The 12,922-nt window shown below is 42.5% G+C and overlaps 2 non-coding genes across 2 annotated transcripts; both read left to right on the forward strand.

Annotated features, from left to right (window-relative positions):
• The first annotated feature begins 413 nt into the window (after positions 1 to 413).
• On the forward strand, positions 414 to 487 carry LOC123100871 (small nucleolar RNA R66). The gene has a single exon (XR_006448498.1). It is a non-coding gene; the product is annotated as a small nucleolar RNA R66 (small nucleolar RNA).
• A 48-nt stretch (positions 488 to 535) lies between these two features.
• Positions 536 to 621, forward strand: LOC123100943 (small nucleolar RNA snoR118). The gene has a single exon (XR_006448550.1). It is a non-coding gene; the product is annotated as a small nucleolar RNA snoR118 (small nucleolar RNA).
• Positions 622 to 12,922: the final 12,301 nt, after the last annotated feature.

Raw genomic sequence — 12,922 nt, forward strand, 5'->3', positions numbered from 1 at the left:
CCAAGGTGATCACATGGCCCATGAACCCAAACAAAACCCTAGCCAATCCGGCCGGCATAAATACAGAGGCACGCACAGCCGAATTCCTCACAGCAGCGCCGCCACAGGTAATATCTGAGTTGTTCATGGCAATACTTCCCCTCTTCTCTTCTCTTGTTTATGGTTGTGTGGTTCAATTCGTATCTCACTCGAGCCCCTTGATGAGTCGATCCCTCAGTATAATTTCTCCGGGGCTCGAATTTTCCAAGGGGGCCAGACTGTATGGGGATCTTGAGTCGCTTCGCCTACTTATTATCGTGAGGCGCAGCGAATAACATTCTCCAAAATTGCCCCACCGATCATCCCATCCCATACTTATGGTTTTTGATCTTTTAGTTTGCTTGTTTCTTATTTTGGCGGACCAGTTCTGTTAGCCCAGTGATGGCACATCTTTGAGACCTGAGAATTTTCTTCCTAGATGAAAATCATAAGCATAATCGCTGAGGGCTACAGACTCAACCGCTTTGTTTCCTACCTTTTTACTGCTAGTCTTGGCATGGATGAGGATATGCACTGGGCTCCGAGCAGCGAACGTCTGCGTTCTGATGGAGATGCGTTTGCCTAGAAAGCATTGTCCGACATCTCTTTGAACGCTTTCTCTTTTCTGTTCTCGCTACTATCTAGGGCTGCATTGTACCAAGGCTTGGGTTCTTTGTACTCTCGTCTTGCTCGCCAGATTCGGCTGTAGTCAAACCAACATGGAAGGAAATCTGGTCGGCCTGCCCATCTCAATGGGCAACCCGCTTACCAACCTTCATATATCTCTTCACAGTACTAAATCTGTTCTTTCCATCTTTTTAAGAATATTATGCGAGTGGGCAGTGGAGGGGAGTGGTGCAATCCATTCCTAAGCAGGCTCTCTCGGAAAACAAGACCCGACTGTCTTCCTCCGTTTGTGATTTGTAATGAACCTGCGTCTCCTTTTGGTTGTTTCAAATCCTGCGAGGAAGATCGTCCGGTGGTTCATCATACAGGCAGCCTGTTGCGAAAGTCTCAGTCTGCGTCACTGATGTATACATTTCTCTTTCTTTTGCATCAAATCGTTCAATGAGAAACCGGATACAAACTTATCTGTTGTAAACTTATATAAAATAATGCCAATTGAAGAATTATTGACTGAAATTTATACGACATAAATCATGGTGGGCAAAAAGCTTGTAAGAACTGGGACGAAGCTAAGAAAGAGCAATGTGGTGCAGAGATAAATGGGCCTTTTCGTCCAGTTAATTGGACAGATGTTGGTCTACGTGGTAAACTTTGGTGGTGTTGTCAACACGTCTTTTGGCTTTTCATTTGCCCGCGACAAAAGTGTCAGGGCAGTATTCTTAACAAATATGATTACGATCGCAAGCGATGCAGTTTTGGAGGAAGATTGGGACATAGTTAATACACAAGCACCTCCTAATTTCGTTAGCCTGACGGGAACAACTATGAGCCACTTTATTGGCCTCTTGTTTTACACAAAATAAAATTAGTGAAAAAAATTGCAAACTCACAAATAAAACAGTTTGACCATCAAGCATTATGTTGGATCACTAGGAGCAGTTGTAATTTTACAGCAACTTTTTCATGAGAATGGCGTTTTGGAGGCTGAGCTTTTGGAGGCTGAGCTCAATGGAGGCCTTTATTTAAAAAAAACAAATTCAAACTTTTACGAAAAGTCAACGCCCACACGTGTGGGCGTTTGCAAGATCATCTGTGTGCGAGCGCATGAATCTTGACGTGTTTCTAGTGCCACGTAGGACTGGGTTGGTGTGTGGGCATTCATCCGGTCGCCCACACAGCCGTTTCACCACATGGGAGGGGCTAGTGTGTGGGCGTTCAACGGTTTGCCCACACGCCACTTTCCACTCACGCACAAGGGCTGGTGTGTGCGCATTTGCCATCTCGCCCCACTTGCCATATGTTTTGCAGTGTACATGGCAACTGCCGTAGTGTGCTTTATAAGCAGGTGGCAACTCTTTTTTTTACCCGAACATGTCAGTTGCCATGTATTTTGAAGGGTACACGACAACTGCCCTAGCGTGCATGTAAACAGATGGCAACTCTTTTGTTTTACCTGAACATGTTGTTTTGCCATGTCTTTTTGTAGCGCTATACGGCAACTGCCTAGTGTTAGTAGGTGGTAAACTCCTAAAGTTTTCAAATCATAGCAACTATAGTAAACCAGACCATATATGGCAACAGCCGTAGTTGCCCAAAAATGGCATCTGGAACTTTTGACATGAGATGGCAATTGCAGTTGAGCCACCGTGGCAACTGTAGTTGTTCGACATGGCAACCGTAGTTTAACGACATGGCAACTGCAGTTAAACGAACATGGACGAAGGTCTGGACCATGGCAACTGCGGGCGTGCGATGACTGTCACGCGGGGCGTGCGGGACCACGAGGTACGAGGTCTGACGTACGGAGCGTGTGGGCGTTATCTATTTCGCCCACACGCACGCGTGGGAGAGGGATCGGGAGGGAAAAAAGAGGTGTGTGGGCATTACTTGTTTTGCCCACACGTAAATGTGTGGGCTGTTCCTCTTATACTCCACACAAAATGTGTGGGCAGACCCCCCTAACGCCCACACGTGTGGCACTTATCGGCGTCCAACTTTTATGTTTCAAAAAATTCTAAAAATATATATAACTAAAATTTCATGATGAAATACTTTGAAATGCGACCTCTAAAAAAAAGACAAATTCATGGCCTAGGAGGGTGAATAGTAAACCCTAGATTTGTTTTTTTACACAGCTCTCATTTCAACGTGTTTTGCCCTGAAAATTGACACATGTGTGTTATGCCTATATCTGTATTTTTTCAGAATTTTTTGAAATGTGAAAATATGAATTTTGATGAATTTGGAATTTTGAATCTAGAGGCCTCTAGTGAGCTTGAGCACCAAAGGCAATTTCTGCTTTTTCATTTGCTCCCTATGCAGCTGAAGCCTTAATGATGGAAGCAATCGCAATGAGAGGACTCCTAACTTTTCTGGATTGCCATAAAATTATAGCTGAATCTGATAATTGAAGTGTATGGAGAGAGCGTTGCTGCATGCACGACATTGACCAGACGAAATGCACAGGATATGACATATCCCACCATCCAAGTATTGCACAGGAGCACTCGGTGTTACCCCCTCCCCCCTATATTTGGTTTTCAAAAAAGTTTAGGGATTTTTTGACCTATTTTAATTACTAACTTATTTTTGAATATGGCGGGTGGAGCCACCCGAGTGCTCCTAATCCGATTCCCTATGTATGTGTATTACATTGCTAGACTGGCATTGTCACTAAGACGCTATATATGCAAATTACATTGATCCCGTGACGAAGATTGGTAATGTTCAGTATGAGCATTGTATAGGGGAAGCCAATTGCACACTCATGAACTTGATAGAGGATCATCCTTTGTTTACTCTTGAATCGCTCATAAACGATTTAAGCATTTTGTGTTAATTAATAAAGTAAGCCATGATGGTGTTCCCTCGAAATAGCCCAAGTCACAGGGTGCAAAGTTGATACCTTCATATGCACCCACTTCATCTCATCCTAGAACAGTCGCGCCTAGGTGCAATTGAACAGAGCGTGTTGACGCTTAAAAGTGATACAGTCATAAAAGTAGCTTAGGCTATATCAAGACTAATTCAAACTTATGATTGGAAGTCACCTTCGGATGGCTCTCTTCAAGAAGATCATGATGGATACGAAGAAGATCTAAAACGGAGCTCAGATGCAAATGTTGTGACAATTTCAGAAATGCTTGTGTTGACATCAGATTATAAAATGGTCAAAAACTCAATTAAGGTGGCCTCTGATGGAAAAAGTTTCAACATGAAAGTTGTGTCTCGTTGAAACGGTCGATTTGATATAAAAATCGTCTTAACCCAAGGTTGTATGCAACCAGTGGAGCTAAAACAAGGTTAGAAACAGAAGCCGCAGAGTCATTTCGGACCGACCGAGTTTATTTGACTCGGTGAGACCGAGTTGACTCGGTAATTATGAGTGAAACCACTTGGAAATTCCGAGTGAGATACAGAAGATTACAAAAGGTTGGCCACGTTCACTCGGTGGGACCGAAGCAAACCACTCGGTGGCTCCGAGTTGATCTGGAAAATTGTCAAAGATTCCTATCCAAGCTAGGTTAGGGTTTTTGATGTTTTGAGCGGAATTTTTAGTCCTTACGGGAAGTCCAACCGCCTCATAAATAGATGAGACGTGACGGCCGATTGAATAATACACAATCACAAAAACACATCTACTACTTTTTCATCTACGTTTTGTCTCCTTCGTTCTTGCTTCCTTGTTCTTCGTGTTGGAGAGCTGCTTATCCCGAGGCTCTAGGGGCGGTTCGGCCGGCCTAGGGCAGCCCATAACCGCTGCATTTCCCGACGGGGTCCCTCCCAGGCATGTGGGATTTCTGGTCTTCAAAAGTTCTCGCCGATCATCGTGCGAATCGCGCTTCCGGTGAGTCTCCTTCGACGTGAGTTGTGGGGCATCACCCCCGGCGTCGAGGGTACACGTGACGTGTTCATGCGTGAACACACTTTTGGCGACTCCGCTGGGGACTAAAGAGCAATCATCATCATCCATCATATCTAGCAGCGACAAGATTACTAAGCCCTCACAAATTGATGCCGATAGCATCATCAAGCCCAATCTTGAGGAATTATAGGAGGAACATCGCCAAATATATGAGGAGTACAAGAAGGCACGTGAAGAGAAGGAGTTACAGGAGTTCATTGCAAATTTTAAGAAGGATCGCCAAGGCAACATCACTCTGGTTGGAGAAATCAAGTTTCCTCCTCTTCACGATGAGCAGGTTAAACCCTCTGTGAGTAATGCCTTCTCCCCAGAGGTATGGACTAAAATTGATAGTCGCATTACTGATAGCAATAATCTTTTATACCAAGCTTTCTTGGAAAATAGTAATGCCAAAAAAAATATACCTCAATCACTTTGTGGTAATATTAGTGTGTCTACTACCACAGAAATCCCTAATCCAACTTTACCTATTTCATCGGCGCCTCCCGTGCTGATGAACTATTATTCTAGCCCAACAAATCAAATTATTGTTGCACCCATTAATCCTATCATGAGTATGCCAAGTTCGGTGGTGACGTTGAACCAAGCCCTACCTATAGGTGCAAACGCTGTTAGATCACTGTTGAATTACAATTCGGCATACATGTCGCAATTCACACCTGCAACTACCAACCCTACTCCTTGTTTGCCACTGCCACAAACTTCATCGTCCACTACAGATGATGGTCTAGCTAATCTTAGAGAGGAGATGGCTAAGATGCGATGATGGTCTAGCTAATCTTAGAGAGGAGATGGCTAAGATGCGATGATGGTCTAGCTAATCTTAGAGAGGAGATGGCTAAGATGCTCCGAGAGAATTTTGGAGTTGAATTACCAAAGAACCAGATTTACCAAAAGCCATACCCAGCATACTCTGATGTAATTCAATGCCCTCCGGGATATAAAATTCTAGATTTTGTTAAGTTTAATGGAGAGGGTACAAAAACCACATGGAAGCATGTTAGTCAATACTTGGCACAATTGGGTAAAGCAAGCTCACTAAATTAATTGAAAGGCGTTTATTTCCTTTATCTTTAACTGGTACCGCATTTTCATGGTTTGCCGCTTTACCACATGGTTCAATTAGTTTATTGTCGCAACTAGAACAAAAATTTCATCATCATCATTTTTATAGTGGCGACAATGAGCTTAAGTTGTCACATCTAACATTGGTTAGACAAAAGCATGATGAATCGGTTTCCGATTACGCCAAGAGATTTAAAGATACAAAAAACTGGTGCTATAGTTTCTGATAACCAATAGAGATTTGGCTGATCTTGTGCTTAGTGGTTTGAGAACTCACGTTAGAGAGAGGCTAGAAGGCTACGAGTTTTTAAGTATCAACCAAGTCCTACAAAGGGCTTTGGCTCAAGAAAGCCGATCTTAAGAGGTGCATAGGTATAAAACCGATCGTCCTAAGATGAATATGGTTGAGTATGATAGTGATCATTCGAACGATGATGATGATATTTATGCTACTGAATTTGTTTGGCCATCTAAGGCCAAACCATTACTTGCAATGATCTAAAGCCGATTCATAAGATCATGACGAGGAAATGATTTCACTTTTAACATTGCTAAGTGTGATAAAATATTTGATGCTTTGTTTCAAACTAAGATTATTAGAATATCTCATACTTTACCGCCGTTAGAGGAGCTGAAACGGTGCGCTTATTGCAAGTATCATAATTCTTTTTCTCATGCTACTAACGATTGTAATGTTTTCCGACGACAGATACAATCGACCATTAATGACGGACGATTGAATTTTTCTAAGATGCAAGTTGATAAGCAGCCCTTCCCAATGAACACCACGGATTTAGAGGGGGAGAAGATGTTAATTCAGCCCAACATAGCTGAATCAACTAATAAAAATAATGTTGTCATTGGTGAGCCCAGGAAAAGCAAGGATGGCGACAAGGTCTTGGGGAGACAAGATGTGCTTGACAAGGACATAATTAAGATCACCATAAGGAATCCTACACCCGGGGGCAACCTGTTGGGGAACGTAGCATGCAATTTCAAAAAAAAATCCTACGCTCACGCAAGATCTATCTAGGAGATGCATAGCAACTAGAGGAGGAGAGTGTGTCCACATACCCTCGTAGACCGAAAGCGGAAGCGTTAGTTTAACGCGGTTGATGTAGTCGAACGTCTTCACGATCCAACCGATCAAGCACCGAACGTACGACACCTCCGAGTTCTGCACACGTTCATCTCGATGACGTCCCTCAAACTCTTGATCCAGCAAAGTGTCGAGGGAGAGTTTCGTGAGCACGATAGCGTGGCGACGGTGATGGTGATGTGTTCCGCGCAGGGCTTCGCCTAAGCACTACGGACGATATGACGGGAGGAGTAAGCTGTGGAGGGGGGCACCGCACACGGCTAAGAAACAACGGTTGTTCTTTGGGGTGCCCCCTGCTCCCATATATGGAGGAGGGGAGGAGGCCGGCCCTAGGGCGCACCCAAGTGGGGGGAAACCGACTAGGACTCCCAATCCTAGTCGGCCGCCCTTTCCTTTCTTTCGGAGGGGGAAAAGGGAAGGAGAGGGAAAGGGGGTCGCGCCCCCTCCTCCTTGTCCAATTTGGACTCCCTTGGGGGGACGCCACCCCTTGCGGGCTCCTCTCTCTCTCTCTCTCCCCTATGGCCCATGTAGGCCCAATACTTCCCCAGGGGGTTCCGGTAACCCCTCGGTACTCCAAAAAATACCCGAACCACTCCGAAACCACTCCGATGTCCGAATACGATCTTCCAATATATCAATCTTTACCTCTCGACCATTTCGAGACTCCTCGTCATGTCCGTGCTCTCATCCAGGACTCCGAACAATCTTCGGTCACCAAAACACATAACTCACAATACAAATTGTCATCGAACGTTAAGCGTGCGGACCCTACGGGTTCGAGAACTATGTACACATGACCAAGACACATCTCCGATCAATAACCAACAATGGAACCTAGATGATCATATTGGTTCCTACATATTCTATGAAGATCTTTATCGGTCAAACCGCAATGACAACATACGTCATTCCCTTTGTCATCGGTATGTTACTTGCTCGAGATTCGATCGTCGGTATCATCATACCTAGTTCAATCTCATTACCGACAAGTCTCTTTACTCGTTCCGTAATGCATCATCCCGCAGCTAACTCATTAGTCACATTGCTTGCAAGGCTTATCGTGATGTGCATTACCGAGAGGGCTCAGAGATACCTCTCCGATACTCGGAGTGACAAATCCTAATCTCGATCTATGCCAACCCAACAAACACTGTCGGAGATACCTGTAGAGCATCTTTATAATCACCCAGTTACGTTGTGACGTTTGATAGCACACAAGGTGTTCCTCCGGTATTCGAGAGTTGCATAATCTCATAGTCAAAGGAATATGTATAAGTCATGAAGAAAGCAATAGCAATAAAACTTAACGATCATAATGCTAAGCTAACGGATGGGTCTTGTCCATCACATCATTCTCCTAATGAATTGATCCTGTTCATCAAATGACAACACATGTCTATGGTTAGGAAACTTAACCATCTTTGATTAACGAGCTAGTCTAGTAGAGGCTTACTAGGGACACGGTGTTTTGTCTATGTATCCACACATGTATCAAGTTTCCGGTTAATACAATTCTAGCATGAATAATAAACATTTATCTTGATATAAGGAAATATAAAATAACAACTTTATTATTGCCTCTAGGACATATTTCCTTTAGTCTCCCACTTGCACTAGAGTCAATAATCTAGTTCACATCGCCATGTGATTTAACACCAATAGTTCACATCACCATGTGATTAACACCCATAGTTCACATCGCCATGTGACCAACACCCAAAGGGTTTACTAGAGTCAATAATCTAGTTCACATCGCCATGTGATTAACACCCAAACAGTACTAAGGTGTGATTATGTTTTGCTTATGTGAGAGGTTTAGTCAACGGGTCTGCCACATTCAGATCCGTATGTATTTTGCAAATTTCCATGTCTACAATGCTCTACATTGAGCTACTCTAGCTAATTGCTCCCACTTTCAATATGTATCCAGATTGAGACTCAGAGTCATACAGATCGGTGTTAAAGCTTGCATCGACATAACTCTTTACGATGAACTCTTTATCACCTCCATAACCGAGAAATATTTCCTTAGTCCTCTAAGGATAATTTTGACCGATGTCCAGTGATCTACTCCTGGATCACTATTGTACCCCTTTGCCAAACTCATGGCAAGGTACACAATAGGTCTGGTATACAGCATGGCATACTTTATAGAACCTATGGCTGAGGCATAGGGAATGACTTTCATTCTCTCTCTATCTTCTGCCGTGGTCGGGTTTTGAGTCTTACTCAACTTCATACCTAACAACTCAGGTAAGAACTCCTTCTTTGACTGATCCATTTTGAACTCCTTCAAAATCTTATCAAGGTATGTACTCATCGAAAGTCTTATCAAGCATCTTGATCTATCTTTATAGATCTTGATGCCCAATATGTAAGTAGCTTCACCGAGGTCTTTCTTTGAAAAACTCCTTTCAAACACTCCTTTATGCTTTCCAGAAAATTCTACATCATTTCCGATCAACAATATGTCATTCACATATACTTATTAGAAAGGTTGTAGTGCTCCCACTCACTTTCTTGTAAATACAGGCTTCACCGCAAGTCTGTATAAAACTATGTGCTTTGATCAACTCATCAAAACGTATATTCCAACTCCGAGATGCTTGCACCAGTCCATAGATGGATCGCTGGAGCTTGCACACTTTGTTAGCACCTTTAGGATTGAGAAAACATTCTGGTTGCATCATATACAACTCTTCTTTAATAAATCCATTAAGGATTGCAGTTTTGACATCCATTTGCCAGATTTCATAAAATGTGGCAATTGCTAACATGATTCGGACAGACTTTAAGCATCGATACGAGTGAGAAAATCTCATCGCAACACCTTGAACTTGTCGAAAACCTTTTGCGACAATTCGAGCTTTGTAGATAGTAACAGTACTATCAGCGCTCGTCTTCCTCTTGAAGATCCATTTATTCTCGATGGCTTTCCGATCATCGGGCAAGTCAATCAAAGTCCATACTTTGTTCTCATACATGGATCCTATCTCAGATTTCATGGCCTCGAGCCATTTATCGGAATCTGGGCTCATCATCGCTTCCTCATAATTTGTAGGTTCATCATGGTCTAGTAACATGACTTCCACAACAGGATTACCGTACCACTCTGGTGCGGAACGTGCTCTGGTTGACCTACGATGTTCGGTAGTAACTTGATCCGAAGTTTCATGATCATTATCATTAGCTTCCTCACTAGTTGGTGCAGGCATCATGGGAACGGTTTTCTGTGATGAGCTACTTTCCAATTCGAGAGAAGGTACAATTACCTCATCAAGTTCTACTTTCCTCCCACTCACTTCTTTCGAGAGAAACTCCTTATGTACAAAGGATCCATTCTTAGCAACAAAGATCTTGCCTTCGGATCTGCGATAGAAGGTGTACCCAACAGTGTCTTTTGGGTATCCTATGAAGACACACTTCTCCGATTTGGGTTCGAGCTTACCAGGCTGAAGTTTTTTCACATAAGCATCGCAACCCCAAACTTTAAGAAACGAGAGCTTAGGTTTCTTGCTAAACCACAGTTCATACGGTGTCGTGTCAACGGATTTAGACGCTGCCCTATTTAACGTGAATGCAGCTGTCTATAATGCATAACCCCAAAATGATAGTGGTAAATCGGTAAAAGACATCATAGATTGCACCATATCTAATAAAGTACGGTTACGACGTTCAGACACACCATTATGCTGTGGTGTTCCAGGTGGCGTGAGTTGTGAAACTATGCCATATTGTTTTTAAATGAAGACCAAACTAGTAACTCAAATATTCGCCTCCGCGATCAGATCATAGAAACTTTATTTTCTTGTTATGATGATTCTCCACTTCACTCTGAAATTCTTTGAACTTTTCAAATGTTTCAGACTTGTGTTTCATCAAGTAGATATACCCATATCTGCTCAAATCATCTGTGAAGGTCAGAAAATAACGATACCCGCCGCGAGCCTCAACACTCATCGGACCGCATACATCGGTATGTATTATTTCCAATAAGTCAGTGGCTCGCTCCATTGTTCCGGAGAACGGAGTTTTAGTCATCTTGCCCATGAGGCATGGTTTGCAAGTATCAAATGATTCATAATCAAGTGATTCCAAAAATCCATCCGTATGGAGTTTCTTCATGCGCTTTACACCAATATGACCTAAACGGCAGTGCCACAAATATGTTGCACTATCAATATCAACTTTGCATCTTTTGGCATCAATATTATGAATATGTGTATCACTACGATCGAGATTCAATAAACCATTTACATTAGGTGTATGACCATAGAAGGTTTTATTCATGTAAACAAAACAACAATTATTCTCTGACTTAAATGAATAACCGTATCGCAATAAACATGATCCAATCATATTCATGCTCAACGCAAACACCAAAATAACATTTATTTTGGTCCAACACTAATCTCGAAGGTATAGGGAGTGTGCGATGGTGATCTTATCAACCTTGGAATCACTTCCAACACACATCGTCACCTCGCCCTTAACTAGTCTCTGTTCATTTTGAAATTCCTGTTTTGAGTTACTAATCTTAGCAACTGAACCAGTATCAAATACCCTGGGGTTACTATGAACACTAGTAAATTACACATCAATAACATGTATATCAAACATACCTTTGTTCACTTTACCATCCTTCTTATCTGCCAAGTATTTGGGGTAGTTCTGCTTCCAGTGACCATTCCCTTTGTAGTAGAAGCACTCAGTTTCAGGCTTAGGTCTAGCTTTGGGTTTCTTCACGGGAGTGGCAACTTTCTTGCCATTCTTTCTTGAAGTTCCCTTTCTTTTACTTTGCCCCTTTTCTTGAAACTAGTGGTCTTGTTAACCATCAACACTTGATGCTCTTTCTTGATTTCTACCTTCACCGATTTTAGCATCACAAAGAGCTCGGGAATCGTTTTCGTCATCCCTTGCATATTATAGTTCATCACGAAGTTCCAATAACTTGGTGATAGTGACTAGAGAACTCTGTCAATCACTATCTTATCTGGAAGATTAACTCCCACTTGATTCAAGCGATTGTAGTACTTAGACATTCTGAGCACATGCTCACTGGTTGAGCTATTCTCCTCCATCTTGTAGGCAAAGTACTTGTCAAAGGTCTCATACCTCTCGACTCGGGCATGAGTCTGAAATACAAATTTCAGCTCTTGGAACATCTTATATGCTCCGTGGCGTTCAAAACATTTTTGAAGTCCCGGTTCTAAGCCGTAAAGCATGGCACACTAAACTATCAAGTACTCATCATACCGAGCTTGCTAAATGTTCATAACGTCTGCATCTGCTCCTGCAATAGGCCCATCACCTAGCGGTGCATCAAGGACATAATTCTTCTGTGCAGCAATGAGGATAATCCTCAGATCACGGACCCAGTCCGCATCATTGCTACTATCATCTTTCAACTTATTTTTCTCTAGGAACATATCAAAAATAAACGGGGAGCTACATCGCAAGCTATTGATCTACAACATAGATATGCAAATACTATCAGGACTAAGTTCATGATAAATTAAGTTCAATTAATCATGTTACTTAAGAACTCCCACTTAGATAGACATCCCTCAAGTCATATAAATGATACGTGATCCAAATCAACTAAACCATGTCCGATCATCACGTGAGATGGAGTAGTCATCAATGGTGAACATCTCTATGTTGATCATATCTACTATATGATTCACGTTCGACCTTTCGGTCTCCAGTGTTCCGAGGCCATGTCTGTACATGCTAGGCTCTTCAAGTTTAACCCGAGTATTCCGCATGTGCAAAACTTTCTTGCACCCGTTGTATGTGAACGTAGAGCCTATCACACCCGATCATCATGTGGTGTCTCAGCACGAAGAACTTTCACAACGGTGCATACTCAGGGAGAACACTTATACCTTGAAATTTAGTTAAGGGATCATCTTATAATGCTACCACCGTACTAAGCAAAATAAGATGCATAAAAGATAAACATCACATGCAATCAAAATATGTGACATGATATGGCCATCATCATCTTGTGCCTTTGATCTCCATCTCCAAAGCACCGTCATGATCTCCATCGTCACCGGCTTGATACCTTGATCTCCATCGCAGCGTCGTGGTTCTCTCGCCAACTGTTGCTTCTACAACTATCGCTAACACATAGTTATAAAGTAAAGCAATTACATGGCGTTTGCATTTCATACAATAAAGCG

The sequence above is a fragment of the Triticum aestivum genome, chromosome 4D (assembly GCF_018294505.1).
Source record: "Triticum aestivum cultivar Chinese Spring chromosome 4D, IWGSC CS RefSeq v2.1, whole genome shotgun sequence".
NCBI classification, from domain to species: domain Eukaryota; kingdom Viridiplantae; phylum Streptophyta; class Magnoliopsida; order Poales; family Poaceae; genus Triticum; species Triticum aestivum.